General features: G+C 51.2%; 1 long non-coding RNA gene across 1 annotated transcript; it reads left to right on the forward strand.

The window, feature by feature from the left end:
• Positions 1 to 16,957: 16,957 nt before the first annotated feature.
• Positions 16,958 to 17,794, forward strand: LOC130368186 (uncharacterized). Its single transcript, XR_008892332.1, has 3 exons — positions 16,958 to 17,134; positions 17,235 to 17,399; positions 17,502 to 17,794. It is a non-coding gene; the product is annotated as an uncharacterized LOC130368186 (long non-coding RNA).
• Positions 17,795 to 23,549: the final 5,755 nt, after the last annotated feature.

A 23,549-nucleotide genomic window follows, 5' to 3' on the forward strand; every position in this document is an offset into this window, starting at 1 on the left:
AGGTCTGTGCCAGACGCTGTGGCGCAGCAGGAGATGGCAGCAGTGGAGGCCGTGAGGTAGCCGAGCACTGGTGCTGGAGGGAGGCGGCGGCACTTACTTCCAGTATCGCGCACGGCGCGTTGTCAAAGCCCGGAGCAGAGTCCTGTGTATTGTCGCCGGTCTCTCTCTGTCTGCAGGCCGTGTGAGCTGCACTGTCAGCGGGGTCACTTGCTGCAGACGCCGCGTGGAGCGCCTGCTCACTCCTTCTCCCCGCCTCGCACTGCTGTTGTTGGGGAATGGCGTCTGAAGGCCGCACCACAGGTTGGTCGGTCCGATCGGATGGCTGAGATGCGAAATAGCGGGCGATACCGCTCAGAGGAGGCACAGTGGGTGCAGGTTTCTTCTTCTTCCGTTTGGCAAGAGATCTACCACCCATAACCTTCAGATTAGCCCGTTTTCAGTCCAGTCCGGCGGGAGCTCTCACACCATGCTTCCTCTCTCTAGCGAGTCCAGTCACGCCCTGAATAAAACATTCTTAACATAAGTTAACCAATTAACATGTCCCTAACACAGGAGGAGGACCTGAAGGCACTGTTACCGAGCCCAAGCTAGAATGGGGCCTCACTTGCTCCTAGCCGTTAGCGCCTGCACAGGAGCACCATTTTGTGAGGCCCCCCCAACAATCCTGGGAACCCATGTTCCCTTGCAGAATTTTCCATCGGGCTGGGACCGCTCCCAGCCCACCTCCACACTGTATCCCATCACCTCCATGCCATCCACTTGTACCTCCAGGTCTCTCTCCTGCCACCGCCACAATGGCGACAAGTGACTCCTCACTTGTCCCCGTTCCACCACAGACTAAGTGCTCGCTCCACCACCTCCCGAATCTCCAAGATCCACAGATCCATACCAAAAATATTCAGATGAACGCCATCATCATCCAAGAACTCCGAAGAGCTCCCCTCCAATTCTCTATGACGCACCACCAGGCCCCCATTACGGGCCACGAATTTGCCCACCACCTTATTGAGTTTAATCCGTGCTCTATTAATGGCAACCACAGACCTGGCCTGCCTCCATTTCCTCCTGGCCACCATTTCAGACCACACGATGATCAGGCCTGGAAAGGACGACCACAATCGCATCAAGTCCAGCTTGATGTCCCAGGTCAGATCCCGGGATCTCCTCACACCCAAATCATTCCCTCCTAGGTGTATGACAAGGTCGTTGGGGGCTCTGTCCAAGTGTACAAAAAACTGAACCCTGGCCAACAATTCCGCATTCCGCTCTTCCCCAACCAGTGGACCTGACCTGTCGAACTCGTCAAGCCCAACTGCCGGCCCGCTGGACGAACACCAGCCCGCACCCCACCCCTCACCACATAGGAGTGGCCGATAATCCGCACAAGTCCCGGGCCGCCACCTGAAAGACAAAAAACAATAACAAAATACAAACCGCACTCCCCCAACACACAACAATCACAGCAAATGAGGACGAACATACAACTGAAACCTCTCTGACTCCCACTTCCCAATCCGCCTAATGATCTCGGGTCCCAAGCCCCAACGAGACGCCTCGGTAGCCGCCCCAATGCGGAACGCATGCGAGCTATAATCCCGTGCCACACAACCCACCACCGCCAAACACTTCCAAAAAAAAAACACGAATTGAAAACGCAATAAAAAACTCCCGTCTGCGTGTACCAATAAAGGACCCACAACCCCCACCCTCACCTCCAAAAAAGCCGCATAGCAAAAAACCGGACACATAGCCGAGCCCCGTAAGGCCGCCAAACGCACAGTAACCCCACGACCCTCCTGATCCGTTTTGGAACGGCGCAGCAAAGAACGCAAAACCCCACCTTCCAAACTAACATCCGAAATGCCCCAAAAAACGCCAAACCAAAGCCAATCAAAACAAACAACGCTCGTAATCCGAAATAGAAATCCCATCCAACGCCGTCCCCAACCGACACAAAAGCGGAAAAGTCACCGGACGCCTCGAATCCCTGGACACCGCCCCCCTCCGAAACCCCCGCAGTGCCTAACGCACCAAAAACGACTTAGAGACGTCCGGCAAACCACAAACTTTGAACCAGAACGCAAAAGCCGACATCCGACGGCCAATCCCCGCCGGAGACACATCCTCGCAAAACGGCCTACCAACATAATACAATAGGGCCGCCTCCCAATCTGCAGGGGCGCCCATAAACGACAACTGTCCCAGTAGCGTCTCCCAGTCCGACCACCAGCGTCGATAAGAAGCCCAAGTAGCCTGGCTTACTGACCGACAGACTAAAGCGAGCGCCAACTCTAAACCAGATGCCACAGCCATTCCGGACACGGAAGGCCGGTCACCTCGGCCTCCGGCGCCAGTTCCCGGAAACGGTCCCACTGTAAGCGAGAGAGAGCGTCAGCCACCGAATTATCCACCCCTGGCACATGCAACGCCACCACCTGAGAATTAAGCTCTAGCACCCTCAACACTAATCGCCTCAGCAACGTGACCACTGGCGGAGGACTCGCCGTCTGGTTGTTGATAGCCAAAACCACCCCCAGGTTGTCACAATGGAAGCACACATTCCTATTGCGAAACAGCTCCCCCCATACAAACACTGCAACCACGATCGGGAACAATTCCAGGAATGCAAGGTTCCTAGTCAGCCCAGTCTCCCGTCATACCTCCACACACCACTGACCCTGAAGGTAAGCCCCAAACTCGCAGGCCCCAGCCGCATCGGTATACAGATCCAGGTCAACGCTCGATACCGGCCTCCCCATCACCACAGAGCGCCCATTATACCGACCCAAAAAATCCTGCCACACCCTCAGGTCCTCACGCAACCCCACCGGCAACCGCACATAGTGATTAGGCCGAGAAACACCCACCGTGACCGCCGCGAGACGTCTGCAAAAAACCCTCCCCATAGGCATGATCCGGCACACAAAATTGAGACGCCCCAGCAAAGACTGGACCTCCGGCAGCTGCAGCTTCCGAACCCGACACGCCCTCGCCACCTCCTCCCTCAGATCGCTCAGCTTATCTTCTGGCAGCCGGCACTCCATGGCCACAGTGTCGATCACTATGCCCAAAAACTTCACCGACGTAGACGGGCCCTCAGTCTTGTCAGGCGCCAACGGAACGCCAAACCAGCCCGACACCCTCTCCATTTCCTGTAGTAAAATAGCACACACCCTAGACCCCGCCGGGCCCAAAAACAGGAAGTCATCAAGGTAGTGCAAAACCGAATCCAAACCCGACTCTACCCGCACCACCCACTCCAAAAAGGAGCTAAACTGCTCAAAAAACGCACATGAAACTGAGCAGCCCATGGGCAAACACATGTCTACAAAAAAACGCCCTCCCAAACAGCACCCCAATAACGCAAAACTGTCCGGGTGTACCGGCAACAGACGAAAAGCGGCCTCAATGTCCGTCTTGGCCAACAAGGCCCCCTGGCCGTACCTCCGGACCCACGCCAGTGCGCATCAAAAGAAGTATAAGTCACAGCACAGATAGCTGGGTCAATGCCGTCATTCACCGACCCTCCAGAAGGATGTGAAAGGTGGTGAAACAGGCGGAACTTATTAGGCCCACCAACGGAGGCGAGTCAAAAGGACCAGCCATCCGACCCAAAGACACCTCTTTCATCAGTTTCTCCTCCAACAAATCTGGCCGGACAAGAGCCGAGACCAAATTCCTAACCTCCCCATTCCCATCCAGAACCCTCTCAAAGGTGATACGGAATCCGTCCGTAAACCCCGCCCTCAAAAATTCCGCCGCCGCCCTATTTGGGTACTTGGCGAGGAAAGGCTCCATCCTTGCCACCTGCACCGGGGTCGCCCCTCTTCGCATCAACCTCCCCCAATTTGCCTTTACCTCGCCGGAAACAGCGCGACAGCCCGTGGCCACCCACTCCGCACCCGGAGCATTCGTGCTTAAAACGGCACTCTGCTCCGAACTTGCAATTCCCTTTATTGAATTGCCAGCAAACACCCTGACCCCGGCCCTGCACCTCCGGCCCTGTCCCGAAAGGACTGCTGGCCACCCTCACTGCGTGGAGCCGCCATAAGCCGCATCTACAGCCCTATGTCCTTATGGTCCCACCTCAAATCATGGCGCACCGCCATCCGCTGCCTAAACTGTTCATCGTACCAAAGCCACGCCGAACCCCCATACACCCAATACGCCTCCCCAACAGCGTCCAGATAACAAAAGAGACCAGAGCAATGCTCCGGCGACTTTTCTCCCACAACGCTGGCCAAAATAGCGAACGCCTGAAGCCAGTTGGAGAAGGTCCGCGGTATCAGCCGATACCGCCGGCGCTCCTCCTCTTCAACCTTCTCCATACGCTTCGACTCATCCGGCCTAACCCTGTCCAGATTAAATTTTTCAAGCAGGAGTAGCGAAAAAATATCCACATACTCCCGCTTCCAAATCCTTTCCCGCACCTCAGCCTTAAGGTGCGCGCCCAAGGGGCCCTCGAAACACACGTACACCTCCCCCCGAGCAGAAGCAGCCAAACGAACCCCCCCCACCGGATCCCGACGCCCCCACCACCGGGGTTGAGCTCGCCCGAGCAACCCCAGGACCCCGACTATATCCACCAGCCCCTTGGACAAAGTCGCTGCGCCCCACACAGGTACCGGCGACCCACCCGCAGACAACCCGCTACTGCGCAGCAACGCTTGCAACCCATCTACGAAATATTGCAAACCCTCCAACCCCCCCACCCCCCCTGAACCCGCAGCAGTGGAGACAGTGGTGTACTCACCCGACCTTACCGGCTCTGGACCAGCGGCCGTAACTCCAGCTGCGGGACGGCTCCGGACATCACGGACTCGGCTACCATCGACGACAGGAGGCTGGACCCGAAGAACCCCCTCCGTGCGGAATGCAGCAACACCAGTCAAATCACCCCCAACAGCGGCATCATAGTAACATAGTAACATAGTTAGTACGTTCGTAAAAAGACATATGTCCATCAAGTTCAACCAGGGAATTAAGGGGTAGGGGTGTGGCGCGATATTGGGGAAGGGATGGGATTTTATATTTCTTCATAAGCATTAATGTTATTTTGTTCCAGGAATGTATCTAATCCTGTTTTAAAGCTGTTAATTTTTCCTGCTGTGACCAGTTCCTGAGGTAGACTGTTCCATAAGTTCACAGTTCTCATGGTAAAGAAGGCGTGTCGCCCCTTGAGACTAAAGTTTTTCTTCTCCAGACGGAGGGAGTGCCCCCTCGTCCTTTGGGGGGGTTTAACCTGGAACAGTTTTTCTCCATATTTTTTGTATGGGCCATTAATATTCTTATATACGTTTATCATATCCCCCCTTAAACGTCTCTTCTCAAGACTAAACAATTGTAACTCCTTTAATCGCTCCTCATAGCTAAGATGTTTTATGCCCCATTGTTACGCCGAGCGCTCCGGGTCCCCGTTCCTCCCCGGAGCGCTCGCCTCATCTTCGTTGTTGCAGCGCCCCGGTCAGATCCACTGACCGGGTGCGCTGCGGTCCCGCCTTCAGCCGGGATGCGATTCGCGATGCGGATAGCGCCCGCTCGCGATGCGCACCCCGGTCCCCGTACCTGACTCGCTCTCCCTCGGTCCTGTCCCGGCGCGCGCGGCCCCGCTCCCTAGGGCGCGCGCGCGCCGGGTCTCTGCGATTTAAAGGGCCAGTGCACCAATGATGGTGCCTGGCCCAATCTTCCCAATTAGCTTAATTGGCTCCCACCTGTGCACTTCCCTATATCACCTCACTTCCCCTGCACTCCCTTGCCGGATCTTGTTGCACTTGTGCCTAGTGAAAGCGTTCCCTTGTCTGTTCCTAGTCCGTGTTCCTGACCTCCTGCCGTTGCCCCTGACTACGATCCTTGCCGCCTGCCCCCGACCTTCTGCTACGTCTGACCTTGCTTCTGCCTACTCCCTTGTACCGCGCCTGTCATCAGCAGTCAGAGAGGTGAGCCGTTGCTAGTGGATACGACCTGGTCACTACCGCCGCAGCAAGACCATCCCGCTTTGCGGCGGGCTCTGGTGAAAACCAGTAGTGACTTAGAACCGGTCCACTAGCGCGGTCCTCGCCAATCCCTCTCTGACACAGAGGATCCACTGCCTGCCAGCCGGCATCGTGACAGTAGATCCGGCCATGGATCCCGCTGAAGTTCCTCTGCCAGTTGTCGCTGACCTCACCACGGTGGCCGCCCAGCAAGCCCGACAGATCGCCCTTCTAACCCGTCAGCTGTCGGAAATGTCCACCATTTCGCACCAACTTCAGTCGCAACTTCTCCAGCAATCTTCTCCTCCGCCAGCTCCTGCACCTCCTCCGCAGCGAGTGGCCACTCCTAGCCTCCGCCTGTCCTTGCCGGACAAATTTAATGGGGACTCTAAGTATTGCCGTGGCTTTCTTTCGCAATGTTCCCAGCACTTGGAGATGATGTCGGACCAGTTTCCTACTGAAAGGTCTAAGGTGGCTTTCGTGTTCTGCCTTCTGTCTGGAAAAGCCCTGTCATGGGCCGCACCGCTCTGGGACCGCAATGACCCCGTCACTGCCTCTGTACACTCCTTCTTCTCGGAAATTCGAAGTGTCTTTGAGGAACCTGCCCGAGCTTCTTCAGCCGAGATTGCCCTGCTGAACCTGGCCCAGGGTGTTTCTTCCGTTGGCGAGTACGCCATTCAGTTCCGTGCTCTTGCTTACGAGTTGTCCTGGAATAGTGAGGTTCTCTGCGCGACCTTTAAAAAAGGCCTATCCAGCAACATTAAAGATGTTCTGGCCGCACGAGAGACTCCTGCTGACCTACATGAACTCATTCATCTAGCCACTCGCATTGACATGCGTTCTTCCGGATGGCGTCTGGAGCTCCGCCTGGATATGGACTTTGTTCGCACGAAGCGTTTTTTCTCTCCGGCTCCTCTCTCCTCTGGTCCTCTGCAATCTGTTCCTGTGCTTCCCGCCGCGGAGGCTATGCAAGTTGACCGGTCTTGCTTGACACCTCAAGAGAGGACACGACGCCGCATGGAGAATCTTTGCCTGTACTATGCCGGTACCGAACACTTCCTGAAGGATTGTCCTATCCGTCCTCCCCGCCTGGAAAGACGTACGCTGACTCCGCACAAAGGTGACACAGTTCTTGATGTCAACTCTGCTTCTCCACGCCTTTCTGTGCCTGTGCGGATATCTGCCTCTACCTTCTCCTTCTCTACTATGCTCTTCTTGGATTCCGGATCTGCAGGAAAATTTTTTTTGGCCTCTCTCATCAACAGGTTCTACGTTCCTGTGACCAGTCTCGCCAGACCCCTCTACATCTATTGTTTTTACAATAAAAGATTGGACTGTCTCGTACGTTTCCACACAGAACCCCTCCTAATTTGCATCGGACCTCATCACGGAAAAATTGAGTTTTTTTTCCTCAGGTTCTTTGGCCCCAAGAAGAGGGGGAGACCCAAGGGGGGGGGTACTGTTACGCCGAGCGCTCCGGGTCCCCGTTCCTCCCCGGAGCGCTCGCCTCATCTTCGTTGTTGCAGCGCCCCGGTCAGATCCACTGACCGGGTGCGCTGCGGTCCCGCCTTCAGCCGGGATGCGATTCGCGATGCGGATAGCGCCTGCTCGCGATGCGCACCCCGGTCCCCGTACCTGACTCGCTCTCCCTCGGTCCTGTCCCGGCGTGCGCGGCCCCGCTCCCTAGGGCGCGCGCGCGCCGGGTCTCTGCGATTTAAAGGGCCAGTGCACCAATGATGGTGCCTGGCCCAATCTTCCCAATTAGCTTAATTGGCTCCCACCTGTGCACTTCCCTATATCACCTCACTTCCCCTGCACTCCCTTGCCGGATCTTGTTGCACTTGTGCCTAGTGAAAGCGTTCCCTTGTCTGTTCCTAGTCCGTGTTCCTGACCTCCTGCCGTTGCCCCTGACTACGATCCTTGCCGCCTGCCCCCGACCTTCTGCTACGTCCGACCTTGCTTCTGCCTACTCCCTTGTACCGCGCCTGTCATCAGCAGTCAGAGAGGTGAGCCGTTGCTAGTGGATACGACCTGGTCACTACCGCCGCAGCAAGACCATCCCGCTTTGCGGCGGGCTCTGGTGAAAACCAGTAGTGACTTAGAACCGGTCCACTAGCGCGGTCCTCGCCAATCCCTCTCTGACACAGAGGATCCACTACCTGCCAGCCGGCATCGTGACACCCATATTAGTTTATTTGCGCGTCTCTGCACCCTTTCCAGCTCCACAGTGTCCCTTTTATGTACAGGCGACCAAAACTGAACAGCATACTCCAGGTGAGGCCGTACCAATGCTTTATAAAGGGGGAGTATTATGTCCCTGTCCCTTGAGTCCATGCCTCTTTTGATACATGACAATATCCTGCTGGCTTTGGAAGCAGCAGCCTGACATTGCATGCTATTCTGTAGTCTGTGATCTACAAGTACACCCAGATCCTTCTCTACCAGTGACTCTGCCAGTTTAAACCCCCCCTAAGACATATGACGCATGCAGGTTATTAGTACCCAGATGCATAACTTTACATTTATCCACATTGAACCTCATTTGCCAAGTGGATGCCCAGACACTTAGTCTATCCAAGTCATCTTGTAACTTATGCACATCCTCTATAGACTGTACCGTGCTACAAAGCTTGATGTCATCTGCAAAGATAGAAACAGAGCTGTTAATACCATCCTCTATATCATTGATAAATAAATTAAACAACAGCGGTCCCAGTACTGAACCTTGGGGTACACCACTAATAACCGTGAACCAATCAGAGTATGAATTATTGACCACCACTCTCTGGGTACGATCCATGAGCCAGTGTTCAATCCAGTTACAAACTAAAATTTCCAAACCCAAAGACCTTAACTTACCTGTCAGACGTCTATGAGGGACAGTATCAAATGCTTTAGCAAAATCCAGAAACACTATATCCACAGCCATTCCTCTGTCAAGGCTTCTACTCACCTCTTCATAAAAGCAAATTAGATTGGTTTGACAACTTCTATCCTTAGTAAACCCATGCTGGTTATCACTTATAATACAATTATCCCCTATGTATTCCTGTATGTAATCCCTTATAAGTCCTTCAAACAATTTACCCACAATGTACGTTAAACTTACCGGTCTATAGTTTCCTGGGGAAGACCTAGAGCCCTTTTTGAAGATTGGCACCACATTCGCCTTGCGCCAGTCCCTTGGCACAATACCAGACACCAGAGATTCTCTAAATATCATGAACAGGGGTACAGATATTACTGAACTTACCTCTCTAAGAACTCTTGGGTGCAATCCATCTGGCCCTGGAGATTTGCTTACATTTATATCACTTAACTTACCTTGTACCATCTCTACATTAAGCCAGTTCAGTACATTACATGATGTGTTACCAGCACTGACCTGGCCAATGTCAGCTCCTTTTTCCATAGTGTATACAGAACTAAAGAACCCATTCAGTAGCTCCGCCTTCTCTTGATCGCCCGTGACAACCTTCCCATTATCATTATTAAGGGGTCCTACATGCTCTGTCCTTGATTTTTTTGTATTTATATATCTAAAAAAATATTTAGGATTAGTTTTGCTTTCTTTGGCCACCTGTCTCTCGTTTAGAATTTTTGCTGTTTTTATTAAATTTTTACAGATTTTATTAAGCTCCTTGTACTGTTTAAATGTTATAGCTGACCCATCAGATTTGAATTTTTTGAAGTCTATTTTTTTGTTGTTTATTGCTCTTTTAACATAATTTGTCAGCCATGTAGGATTTAGTTTTAATCGTTTATATTTGTTCCCCTTTGGTATATATTTAGCTGTATAGTTATTTAGAGTTGATTTAAAGATGTCCCATTTACCTTCTGTATCAGTATTTGAGAACACCTCCCCCCAGTCTATGTCCTGTATAGTGTTGAGCGGCATAGGCCATATTCGAATTCGCGAATATTCGCGAATATATGGACGAATATTCGTCATATATTCGCGAATATTCGCATATTCGTAATAATCTTGTTTTATTTTCGCATATACGAACATTCGCGTATGCGAAAATTAACATATGCGAAAATTAGCATACCCAAAATTAGCATACGCGAAAATTCGCATATGCGAAAAGTAGCTTATGCAAATTTTCGCATATGCAAATTTTCGTCCGGCAGTCTCGCACAGTAGTATTAGAGCCTTCTTTACACCACACAAGCTGGAAGCAGAGAGGGATGATCACTGTGATGTGTGCTGTGAAGAAAAAAATTAATAAATAAACGAATATTCGTAATTACGAATATATAGCGCTATATTCGCGAAATTCGCGAATTCGCGAATATGCGATATTCGCGAATAATATTCGAATTGCGAATATTCGCGAGCAACACTAGTCCTGTAGTGCAGCCCTCAGCCCAGGGAAGTTTGCCTTTTTAAAGTTATATGTTTTTGCCTTCCCCGCCTGTCTTTGTTTTCTACATTTTAAGTCAAAAGTAACTATATTGTGGTCGCTATTACCAAGGTTTTCCCACACAGTTACATTACCAACCAGCTCTGCTTTGTTGGAAATGATCAAATTCAACAAGGCATCACTTCTTGTTGGGTCCTCCACAAACTGGCCCATAAAATTATCCTGCAATAAATTTAGGAATTGTCGCCCCTTTGTAGTTTTAGCCAACCCCGGACCCCAATCTATATCTGGATAGTTAAAATCTCCCATTATTACCACTGTACCTGCCCGGGCGGCCCTCTCTATTTGTTTATGCAGCCGACCTTCTATCTCTTCAGTGATATTAGGGGGTCTGTAGATTACACCAAATATTATTTTTTCAGTATTTCCCTCCTTTTGTAATTCTACCCACAGTGATTCCACCTCCTCAGAATCATCACACACTATGGCATCGTTCACACTGACTTTCATACCACTTCTTACATACAGACAGACTCCACCACCTTTTCTGTTCATTCTATCCTTGCGAAACAATGTAAACCCCTGCAGATTGACAGCCCAGTCATGCGAGGAGTCCAGCCATGTCTCAGAGACCCCAACTATATCAATATGTTCCTCCAGTATCAAGGCCTCAAGCTCCCCCATTTTATTTGCTAGGCTTCTGGCATTTGTGAACATACACTTTACATTTCCATCCTTTATGTTATTGGGGTTAATGGGATTCAAGAGTGTAAGTTTTATTTTCCTATGAAGCCTATTCCTATTAACTATTCTAACCCCTCCCTCCGCTCCACCCCCAGGTACATTTATAATTCCCACCTCTCTATCTACACTATCTTCCCCCTCTTTGCTGTAGGTTCCCTCCCCCCAAGTCCCTAGTTTAAACACTCCTCCACCCTTCTAGCCATCTTCTCCCCAATCAAAGCTGCACCCTCCCCATTGAGGTGCAGCCCGTCCCTACGGTAGAGCCGGTAACCGACAGCGAAGTCAGCCCAGTTCTCCATGAACCCAAACCCTTTCTTCCTACACCAGCTTCTGAGCCACTTGTTTACCTCCCTGATCTCCCGCTGCCTCTCTGGTGCGGCTCGTGGTACTGGTAGTATTTCAGAAAACACTACCTTGGAGGTCCTTGCCTTAAGCTTGCCGCCTAAGTCCTTGGAATCATTTTTAAGGACACTCCACCTACCTCTTACTTTGTCATTGGTGCCAATATGTACCATGACTGCTGGGTCCTCTCCAGCCCCGCCCAGCAACCTGTCAACCCGGTCCGCGATGTGCCGAAGAACTCCGGCCCCCGCTAACCTCCGTGCCTGCGACCCCGAGGGGAAGCAGGGGATTGGCCAACGGGTCCAGGGCAACAGCAGGACCATCAGCCAGCAGCAGCTCATCACCGCTGGCATCGCTAGGGGCGGGGCTAATTTCATTCCCCCCGTACACTGAAGCTCCCCCTGCAGCAGCAGCAGCCTGCGACAATCTAGTATGCCGCCTGCCCCCTCTAGAGGAGGAGGCTGCAGGTGCAGCATGAATCAAGGCCTGGGTGACTGCCAGGCCCGCAGGAGCCCGCCCCCCCGACTGGGGGGCGGGGTCAGCTGGGGCACGTGTCGTCCTCCTCCCCCTGGCCTGCTCCCCCATCATCGTCACTCCCATGGAGCAGGCCGCCGCACCACGCTCCCGTTGCAGTGAGCGAGGCGCGCCGCCCGCACGCCCCGCGGTCCCCACTAGCGCAGCATCCGAACCGGCAGGCGTTCCCCCCCGACAGCACACCGCTGGCCGCCACGGACCTCAGGCCAGCGGCAACGGCCGAAGGGCTCACCCGCCGGCGTCTAGCAGAGGGAGAGGCCGCAGGTGAAAGGTGCTCCGGAGGGCGAGAGCGCCGGCTGCTGGACCAGGGCCCGATCTCCCCCACCGACTGCGCCGCGAATCCCGGAAACTGCTCCGCGAACCACTGGGGCCCACGGAGCAGGGCCTCCTCCCTCACTCGCCTCAAGATCGCGTCCATGTCCTCCATCAGGTAGGGAGCTCTTCTCACGTTCCACCTCGTGTCCCGACTGGCCCTACCTACTTATGACCCCTGTACCTAGCTCCTCCCTTTCCTCCTTGAACCTCCCGCTGTAACCCATTAACCCTTTCCTCGCTGCCTAATCCCCCTGTCATGTGCCCCTACAGTCCAATGCTTTCCCTTCCAGGGCATTCTGTTCTCCTCCACACTGGTCCCTGTGGTCCGGTCAGATGGTTCTGGACTGGGGCTGAATGGTTGCTTGAGGGATTTAGTGGCAGATTTTTTTGGGACTTCAGTTGTTGGATGACCTCTCTTCAGTGGCTGCTGATATTCGTAGTGCAGAATTTACAGGTGTTACGTAAAAGGGGTACTCCGGGGGAAAACATTTTTTTTTTTTTTAAATCAACTGGTGCCAGAAAGTTAAACAGATTTGTAAATTACTTCTTAAAAATCTTAATCCTTACAGTACTTATCAGCTGCCGTATGCTATAGAGGAAGTTGTATAGTTCTTTTCGGTCTGACTACAGTGCTCTCTGTGAGTAGGAGCAAATCTCCATAGTAAACTTCTCCTACTCCGGACAGTTCCTGACATGGACAGAGGTGTCAGCAGAGAGCACTGTGGTCAGACTGGAAAGAAATCCAAAAAGAAAATAACTTCCTCTGTAGATTACAGCAGCTGATAAGTATTGGAAGGATTAAGATTTTTAAATAGAAATAATTTACAAATCTGGCAAATTTCCCCAACCTCAAGGTTAGTGTTTAACCACTTAAGGACCTAGGGCGTATGGATAAGCTTTGACATCCTGGTACTTAAGGACCCAGGGCGTATCCATACGCCCGTGGGAATTTCAGTCCCCGCCGCGCGCCGGACGGGGACCGGGCCGGGGTGACTGCTGATATGAATCAGCAGGCACCCCGCACAAATGCCCAGGGGTGCATTTGTGATGACCCCCCCCCCATCGGTGATCGGCGCAAATCGCAAGTGAATTCACACTTGCGATTTGCGCCGATTCCGGGTCATACGGGTCTATTGTGACCCGGTGACCCGAAATAGAAGGGAGATCGCGGTTGTCTAAGACACCCACGATCCCCCTGTAGGCATAGGAGTGGGGTGGCAGGGTTGCCACCCCTCCTATCCCTGCTATTGGTCTGCTATTGATCGTCAGAGGGGACGACCAATAGCAGACCGGGGGCGGGGGGGGTTAACTTTCATTTTCCCCGTCTTGTCCACCCACAATAGGCGGGGCAGAACGAGGAACCAAAGGGGACCGGGCGCCGACGTCCACTTACCCGTCACTTGCTTCTGAAGAGGACGGCTCCGGGGATGGTATGGAAGCCGGTACGTTGATCTGGAGGGCTACAGTCTGAGACTGTGGTCTCTAACTGTAGCCCTCCAGATGTTGCAAAACTACAACTCCCAGCATGCCCAGACAGCTGTTTGGGCATGCTGGAATATGTAGTTTTGCAACAGCTGGAGGGCTGCAGTTTGAGACCACTATACAGTGGTCTCTAAATTATATCCCTCCAGATCTTGCAAAACTACAACTCCTAGTATGCCCACATAGCTGTTTGTTGTCTGGGCATGCTGGGAGTTGTAGTTTTGCAACATCTGGAGGTCCACAGTTTGGAGATCACTGTGCAGTGATTTAAAAACTGTAGCTCTCCAGATGTTGCAAAACTTCAATTCCCAGCATGCCCAGAAAGCAAACAGCTGTCTCGGCATGCTGGGAATTGTAGTTGGGTATCTCAAGCTGTTGCATAACTACATCTCCCAGCATGCCCTTCGGTGATTAGTACATGCTGGGAGTTGTAGTTTTGCAACAGCTGGAGGCACACTGGTTGGAAAATACTGAGTTAGGTAACATAACCTAACTGAAGGTTTTCCAACCAGTGTGCCTCCAGCTGTTGCAAAAGTACAACTCCCAGCATGCACGGTCTGTCAGTACATGCTGGGAGTTGTAGTTTTGAAACAGCTGGAGGTTTGCCCCCCATGTGAATGTACAGGGTACATTCACACGGACAGGTTTACAGTAAATTTCCTACTTAAAATTTTTCCCCGCAGCGCAAACTCCTAGCGGGAAATTAACCGTAACACGCCAGTGTGAATTTACCCTAAAAACACTACACTACACTAACACATAATAAAGGGTAAAACACTGCATATACACCCCCTTACACTGTCTCCCCCCCCCCCCCCCCCCCCAATAAAAAATTAAAAACGTCTTGTACGGCAGGGTTTCCAAAATGGAGCCTCCAGCTGTTGCAAAACAACAGCTCCCAGCATTTCTGGACAGCCACTGACTGTCCAGGCATGCTGGGAGTTTAGCAAAGGCTGGAGGCACCCTGTTTAGGAATCACTGGCGTAGAATAGCCCTATGTCCACCTCTGTGCAATCCCTAATTTAGTCCTCAAATGCGCATGGCGCTCTCTCACTTCGGAGCCCTGTCGTATTTCAAGGAAACAGTTTAGGGCCACATATGGGGTATCTCCGTACTCGGGAGAAATTGCACGACAAATTTTTGGGGTCTTTTTTTCCCTTTACCGCTTGTGAAAAGGAAAAGTTGGGGGCTACACCAGCCTGTTAGTGTAAAAAAATAAAAATGTTTACACTAACATGCTTGTATTGCGCCATACTTTTTATTTCCACAAGCGGTAAAAGGAAAAAAAGACCCCCAAAATTTGTAATGCAATTTCTCCTGAGTACGGAAATACCCCAGATGTGAGCGTAAAATGCTCTGCGGGCTCACAACAAGGCTCAGGAATGAGAGCGCACCATGTACATTTGAGGCCTAAATTGGTGATTTGCACAGGGGTGGCTGATTGTACAGCGGTTCTGACAAACGCAAAAAAAATAAAAATACCCATATGTGACCCCATTTTGGAAACTACACCCCTCACCGAACGTGACAAGGGGTATAATGAGCCTGAACACCCCACAGGTGTTTGATGAATTTTCATTAAAGTTGGAAGGGAAAATGAAAAAAAAATTTTTTTTTTCACTAAAATGCTGGTGTTACCCTAAATTTTTCATTTTCACAAGGGAAAATAGGAAAAAAGCTTCCCCCAAATTTGTAACCCCATCTCTTCTGAGTAAGAACATACCCCATATGTGAATTTAAAGTGCTCTGCGGTCGAACTACAATGCTCCGAAGAGAAGGAGCGCCATTGGGATTTTGTAGAGAAAATTTGTCCGGAATTGAAGGCCACATGTGTTTACAAAGCCCCCATAGTGCCAGAACAATGGACCCCCGACACATGTGACCCCATTTTGGAACTACACCCCTCACGTAATGTAATAAGGGGTACATTGAGAATTTACCCCCACAGGTGTCTGAAAGATTTTTGGAACAGTGGTCCGTAAAAATGAAAAATTTAATTTTTCATTTGCACAGCCCACTGTTCCAAAGATCTGTGGGGTGTAAATACTCACTGCACCCCTTATTAAATTCTGTGAGGGGTATAGTTTCCAAAATGGGGTCACATGTGGGGGGTCCACTGTTCTGGTACCACGGAGGGCTTTGTAAACGCACATGGCCCTGACCATTCCAAACTAATTCTCTTTCCAAAAGCTCAATGGCGCTCCTCCTCTTCTGAGCATTGTAGTTCGCCAGAACTTTCACAGAAATAAAGCCGTTCACTGCGGCATCTTGGTCATTAGATCGGTCAGCCTGGTCCCAACCGGAGTGGTTGTGGTGCAAAACTGTGCAGCTAGGAAAAAACCGCCAGTAAGTGCCCGCTGCATTCACCAGCACAGAAAGCCATATATGCCAGCGGAAAGCCGCCACATAAATGCTGCACGTGCTGTATGCCGAAACTATGCAAATATATCTAGCACAGCCTGCAGCCTGTTCACACCTATTGTGAAAACATTCATTTCAGCTGGGATTACACTTGGCGTGTTTGTCATAAAAACACCATGCTCGCTGCGGGCACATGTTAGGTTGGAATCAATAGGGTAATATGAAACACCAGACACTAATGGGGGTTTCTTCATCCTTTTATGGTGTTTTTAGGCTATCAAATCTGTGGGATGCCGAGAGCATGTTTTTTTTTTTTTTTGGGGGGGGGGGGGGGGGGTTATTTTCTCACAATTTTTTTTTTTAGAAATCCTTCAGTCAAATGATGAAAGAATCACATGACTTGTAATTAGAAAAGCCAGAGGGAAAAAAAACACTAAAGAAAAAACACTTCCCATAATAATAATAATGATGATGATGATGATAATAATAATACACATTGGGACAGATGTATGAAAACCTGTGCAGAGGTCAAGTGGACCAGTTGCCCATAGCAACCAATCAGATCGCTTCTTTCACTTTTCAGAGGCCTTTTTAAAAATGAAAGAAACTACCTGATTGGTTGCTATGGGCAACTGGTCCACTTTCCCTCTTCCCTGGTTTTGATAAATCTCTAAGACAATCTCTAAGACAGAATGTCTGGTTAGGAGAAATAAATATAACGCACCCACAGGGAGTGGCGCCATTTTAATAAAAATTGTCAAAAACCTTAGATAACAGTCATACAGAATATATTAGAAAGCTTTTTTGATTTTCAGCCAATCAGAGAGCAGCACTACTGAAATAGAACTCCCAGGAGGTAACAGCGTGTCACACATGTGATGTCATAACCATTGTCCACCAAAGAGCAGCACTGAGCAGAAATAACACTGCTCCTGTTCATTCTCCATCAGTGAGGGGCCGGTGCTGGACACTGTGTAGGGACGCGGGAATGCAAAGTCATACACATGACTGTGACTGGTAAGTGTTACATTGTTGTGTCCAAAAGATCTTTAGTGCAGTTCCATGTGTATTTCTATGATAAACATGTAAATAATTTATCTTTTTTTTCTTATCTTAGATGCACTATCTCCAGGACATGGAGTAGCATTTCCGGACCTACAGCAAGACGTTGGATGAAGGCATAGCCCCAGAAATAACACTGGTCCTGTTCATCAGTGAGGGGCCGGTGCTGGACACTGTGTAGGGACACGGGAATGCAAAGTCATGCACATGACTGTGACTGGTAAGTGTTACATTGTTTTGTCCAAAAGGTCTTTATTGCAGTTCCATGTGTATTTCTATGATAAACATGTAAATAATCTATCTTTTTTGTCCCCTATCTTAGATGCACTATTTCCAGGACATGGAGTAGCATTTCGGGACCTACAGCAAGACGTTGGATGAAGGCACAGGCCTAGGAATCATGCACATACACAGAAACATTTGCCCAAATTCTAGAGGTAACCTCCTTTAGTATGCCCAGAGGAAGGGCCATACAGTAGCCATGGATTCCCTACAGGTTTCCTCCCCTCTGGAGGTTTTTCCTGTCCTGAGTATTAGTTACTGTACGCTCTTTGTGAGTGATGGGAGGTTACAAAAAATCCCCTACACAAACATTTTAATAAATAATAAATAAAGTTCCCCTTTTTTTAAACTGTTCTTTGACTTGTTCGACTCATTTATTTATTTCTGTGTGTGAAAATAGAGTTAGCAAAACATGGATGACCAAAGCTGCTCTCCTGCACGATCTGCATAATGTGGTGCAGAGAGAGGCAACTGGTGCTGGGTGGTGCAGCTTATGAGGCAAACGTAGAACACCCAGCAAGTTCCATGCACAAGCCTTTTTCTGATGAATGGGACTCATGCAGGGAACTTGCTAGGGGTCATACGGTTGCAAAGGATCAACTTTTGGGTACATGAACTGTCCCTTAAAGGGGTATAGATATCTTATCCCCTATGTAAAGGATAGGGGATAAGATGTCTGATCAATGGGATCCTGCTGCTGGGACCCCAGCAATCTCCATGCAGCAACCAAAATTCTAAATAGTATGTTTAGCTCACTGGTTCCTGTGGTGGGATTCGTGACATCATGCCACACCTTCTTGTGACATCACACCACCTCCCATAGACATAAATGGAAAGGGCGTGGCGTGAGGTCACGACCCGCACCACGAGAACCCAGAGTTCTAAATATATTATTTGGAACGCCGGGTGCTGCATGAAGATTGCGGGGGTCCCAGTGATCAGTCATCTTTTGTCCTATCCTTAAGGTAGGGGATAAGATATCTAGGGGCGGAGTACCACTTTAAGGAATTAGAGAGTGTAGGCATGCCTTACAAGCAGGTAGAAAAAGAACAGCTGGGAGAAATGACAGGACACAAAGCAATATTTGGCTGGGACCGATTTTGGGTGTGTTCTGGCCAATTAACCCCTTAAGGACGCAGGATGTAAATGTACGTCCTGGTGAGGTGGTACTTAACGCACCAGGACGTACATTTACGTCCTAAGCATAACCGCGGGCATCGGAGCGATGCCCGTGTCATGTGCGGCTGATCCCGGCTGCTGATCGCAGCCAGGGACCCGCCGGCAATGGCGATCTCGCGGGCGTCCGCCATTAACCCCTCAGGTGCCGGGATCAATACAGATCCCGGCATCTGCGGCAGTTCGCGATTTAAATGAACGATCGGATCGCCCGCAGCGCTGCTGCAGGGATCCGATCATTCATAACGCCGCACGGAGGTCCCCTCTCCTTCCTCCGTGCGGCTCCCGGCGTCTCCTGCTCTGGTCTGTGATCGAGCAGACCAGAGCAGGAGATGACCGATAATACTGATCTGTTCTATGTCCTATACATAGAACAGATCAGTATTAGCAATCATGGTATTGCTATGAATAGTCCCCTATGGGGACTATTCAAGTGTAAAAAAAATGTAAAAAAATGTAAAAGTAAAAGTAAAAAAAAAGTGAAAAATCCCCTCCCCCAATAAAAAAGTAAAACGTCAGTTTTTTCCTATTTTACCCCCAAATTTCTGGCCAATTAAAGGAGAACTATGGCAAAAATTAACTTATCCCCTATCCATGGGTTATGGGATAAGTAGCTGATCGTGGGGGGTCCCCCTGCAATACCTGGGATGAGACCCGTCGTTCAGTGAGAAGCGCTCGCTGCAGACGTCAAATCTCAATTTCCCTGGACCCCCCCCTTCCTTCATGTCCACCACAGACGCCCCCAGACTGCTGTCTCTTACAGAGTTTTATGCCCAGAAATGGTTGGCTACTCACTTTGTCAGTAGATTCTCATCCTAAATATGAAGACAATCGGGGAAATGTACCTGTGGAGAGGAAATGTTGTCCAGTTGCTCTTAGCAACCAATCAGATTACTTCTTTTATTTTTCAGAGGTCTTCTCAAGAATGAAAGAAGCAATCTGATTGGTTGCTATGGGCAACCTGATGAAAACATCTTTTTTTTCTTTAACAACTACAGTACTACAACTCCCATTGTAGTGTGTCTTTTCAACCTGTTCCTCCTCCAACCCTGACCCTTAGGGTGGCATAGACGGACCACACTGGGGGTTGTAGTACTTTCATTTTTACAGTTCCCCTATAACTCTGCAGCTTCGGTAGAAGTATGAGGCTCAGCCTTAGAGTCAGTGTATCTGGCTGCTCCAGTGTTCTTCTCTTTTACAGCCTGGACACTGTTCTCCTCCACACTGGTCCCTGTGGTCCGGTCAGATGGTTCTGGACTGGGGCTGAATGGTTGCTTGAGGGATTTAGTGGCAGATTTTTTTGGGACTTCAGTTGTTGGATGACCTCTCTTCAGTGGCTGCTGATATTCGTAGTGCAGAATTTACAGGTGTTACGTAAAAGGGGTACTCCGGGGGAAAACATTATTTTATTTTAGTTTTTTTAAATCAACTGGTGCAAGAAAGTTAAACAGATTTGTAAATTACTTCTTAAAAATCTTAATCCTTACAGTACTTATCAGCTGCCGTATGCTACAGAGGAAGTTGTATAGTTCTTTTCGGTCTGACTACAGTGCTCTCTGTGAGTAGGAGCAAATCTCCATAGTAAACTTCTCCTACTCCGGACAGTTCCTAACATGGACAGAGGTGTCAGCAGAGAGCACATCCTGTGAAACACAGCTGTTCAGTGTGAGAAGTGTGCGGGTGTGTCCCTGTTTGAGCTCTCCAGGACTTCCAAGAGAACTACAGAGGCAGGTGTTCTAACTGCTTTTCCCAGGAGGGTGGCAGACTCCTGGGGAGAGCCTCCCCTGCATGGAGCCCCGGAAATCTCGAGCCTCCACTTCCCGTTCTTCCAGGCTGGCGGGGGGTGGAGAGAAAACTGCAACAGCCATTGTTCCGGCCGGAGGAAGAAAATCTGGCAGAGTCTGCAGCAATGCAAGCTCTGCTTCCACGGCGACGGGTGCCAACCAGAGATCTGGAGGAAGCAAGGCGAGGAGGAAAAAAGTGGAGATGTGGGCAGAGAGAGGGCCCAAGGAGTCGAGCGATACATACTGCTCCCGCATGGCCGCACGCTTTGCGGAATATGACCAGTGCGGTAAGGAGCTGAGGATGGCCAGGGAGGATCTACGTGTGGCTCAGAATCTGGTGAGCACGGGGTCCAAAAAGAACAGGCCAGAGCTAAGAAAGAGGATCACAGCGCTGAAAAGCGAGATTGTGAAGCTGGAGGAGAGGAGAGACGAGATCCTGGAGGGAAGCGGTCTTTTCCAGGAAAAGCTGATTAATGAAGACCGGTTTGCCGCCACGAAATCCCCAGGTAAGGTGGAGGTGGATGATGGGGAGAGTAGTGGCGGTGAACAAAGTGAGGATGGTGGTGATGAGGAAAAGGATGAGAATGTGGAGGAAGACGCTGTGCCTGTGGCTGCTCCCTGTGACACCCAGGCCACCCAGGACAGCTATATTGAACCAGCCCAGGTGGCTCTTCCTTCAAGTGAGAGCGGTGAGGATGATGTGGAGAGTGAGGCTGGGGGATTGCTAAGGGCGATAGTCATGCAGGAGTCCCCAGCCCACCTCCAGCATTTCACCTTTGGTGATGATCTCTGTGATGATGTGGCAGTTAAGAGGAAAAAGCAAAAGACACAAGAATCAGTGAAGTACGTGTTTGTTCCTTTCCAGCAGTCTGGGCCAGCTGCAAAGCTGGTTCAGGCTGCTGGGCCCCCCAGACTGCCAGACTCCGTTTCTGTGGTGGAATGGAGCCAGCATGGGGGGTACAGCATGGCGTCAGTAAAAGCTGCAGACGCAATAGATGTGAAGCCCACCCATCCTGCCGGTAGGGAGGGGCAGGATGGGCTTATGGTGGGAAGCGCGAGTTATGCCCCTGTGTGCTCGGGGGGCGGTTCCCCGAGTACTGTGGGCATTACCGACACTGCGGGGCACTCCCCTGTGAGGGGGGGGAGTGTCCGGGCGCCGGGATTATCCACAGAGCCTGTGAAGATGGGTGAAGCAGGTGCTGGCGCTGTGGGAGGAGCTGGGGTGCGCCCGGTGGGGCAGCCCCAGAATCAAGATATGATATCAGCCATGAAGGCGAAACCATCGGCGTCGACCCCAGCAGCGGCTAAGCCAGCACAAAGGACTTTACTAAAGCCAGCCATACTACAAGTCCCAGCCAGCCCAGAATTTGTTAGTCAGGACAAGAATGTAGGATGTGATATTGATGGGTGTAGTAGTGTTGTGGGTGAGAGGAGTGTATGTGGGAGTGTCAGTGGATTGAATGTTGATGGGAGTGGTAGTAGTATGGCTGGAAATAAAGAGGTTGAGAGTTGTGGTGTGAATGGTGTTGTAAGTGGTTCTGGCTCTGGGTCTGGTCCGGCTGCCCCCCCGGCAGTGACTGCTCCTAGGAGCTATGCTAATGTCGCTGCCGGGGGTTCAGGGGGGTCCCCGTCTCCGTCCGGCCCTGGGGGCCATTTGCAACAGCGCCTCCTGGAGGCTCTACGCAGGGGTGACAGGTCGATCCAGGTAGAGGGAAGGGGTGAGGTCGACCTGTCTTTCTGGATAGAGAGGCACGGTTTGGGGGCTTTCCGAGAGCGGAATGGGGAGGTGGTCTGGTCCCTCCCGACAACCGGGCAGGACAATAACCGTAGGAATGTGGTCCGTCTGATTTGGAGGGGCGAGGATGCGTGCCCACCTCGCGCTAAAGTGGTTGAGCTCCTCCTTCAGATGGAATTCAGGGCGAGTGATATCTTTGCCCTGATTCACCCCTATGGATCGTCTGAGTTTGACGTCAGTTTCTTTCGGCCAGAGGGTCTCGAACTCTTCTGGTCGAATTACGAAGTGGCAAAAAACGAGCCCGGCTGGCGGGATTTCGCCGTAAAGGCGATTTCCCGTCAGAATGCTGTCAAGAAGGTGACCGTTTTGACCCGTAACGAGTCACTTTCTTGTTATGACATCATGACCTGGCTCGGACGGTATGGGGATGTGACGGACATGCCCAAGAAAAACTTGGATGAGCACGGGATCTGGTCCGGGGCCTGGACGTTTTCCGTCAAACTCAAGCGTTCAGGGAGTACGGTTGCCCACATTCCGTCAGCCGCCTTCCTTGGACGTGATAGGATCCAGGTCTTCTACCAGGGGCAGCCTAAGGTCTGTCACAGGTGTGGCAGCCCCACCCACTTTAGCGCAGCCTGTACTGTACAGGTCTGCGCTTTGTGTGGTGGGGTGGGACATCTGGCCGCATCCTGTAGACAGATCCGGTGCCACCTGTGTGGTGTCCTTGGGCACCCATTTAGCCGTTGTCCTAGCGCCTTCGCCCGTGCAGCGGCCGCTCCGGCTGAGGAGAGCTGTGAAGTTGCCTCGGCCGGGGAGGGTATGGGCAGGGATGGGGGTGCAACAGGGCTCGTGAGGAGGAAAAAGGGCCCCGCCAAACTAAGGCGGGAGGAAAATCGTAGAAGGAGTAGGGAGCTGGAGAGTGCCCAGGTGACGGGGGTAGCCCCGGCCTCTGCTCCTGAAGCTGGCCCTGTAACCGCTGAAGCCCTGGAGGAGGATGTGCTGGATGGGGAGATCAGGAGGCTTCACAGAGAGGAAGGCAATATGGCCGACCCTTCCGATTCCTCCCACTATGAAAGTGTGGATGAGGAGAGTGGGGAGAGGCCTAAAAAGAAAGACAAGGGCAAAAGGAAAGGGAGAAAGAAGAGGTCAGAGCCCTCTGTTCCTTGTACTTCGGGCCAGGTTCAAAACGGAAGCCTGACTGCCCCCCCTCTGGTTGACCTGTCAAACCGGTACCTCGTCCTCGATACCATCTCCTCCCCCTCCTTGGCTGGGGAGGGTGAGGGCGAGGTGCCTAGGGAGAAAGAGCCTCTGGGAGGAACTGGGCCCTGTCCTATTGAGGCACCTTCCTCAGAGGGCAGGGCTAGACCGGGGCCGGACGGAGACGGAGATAATA

The sequence above is a fragment of the Hyla sarda genome, chromosome 4 (assembly GCF_029499605.1).
Source record: "Hyla sarda isolate aHylSar1 chromosome 4, aHylSar1.hap1, whole genome shotgun sequence".
Lineage (NCBI taxonomy): Eukaryota > Metazoa > Chordata > Amphibia > Anura > Hylidae > Hyla > Hyla sarda.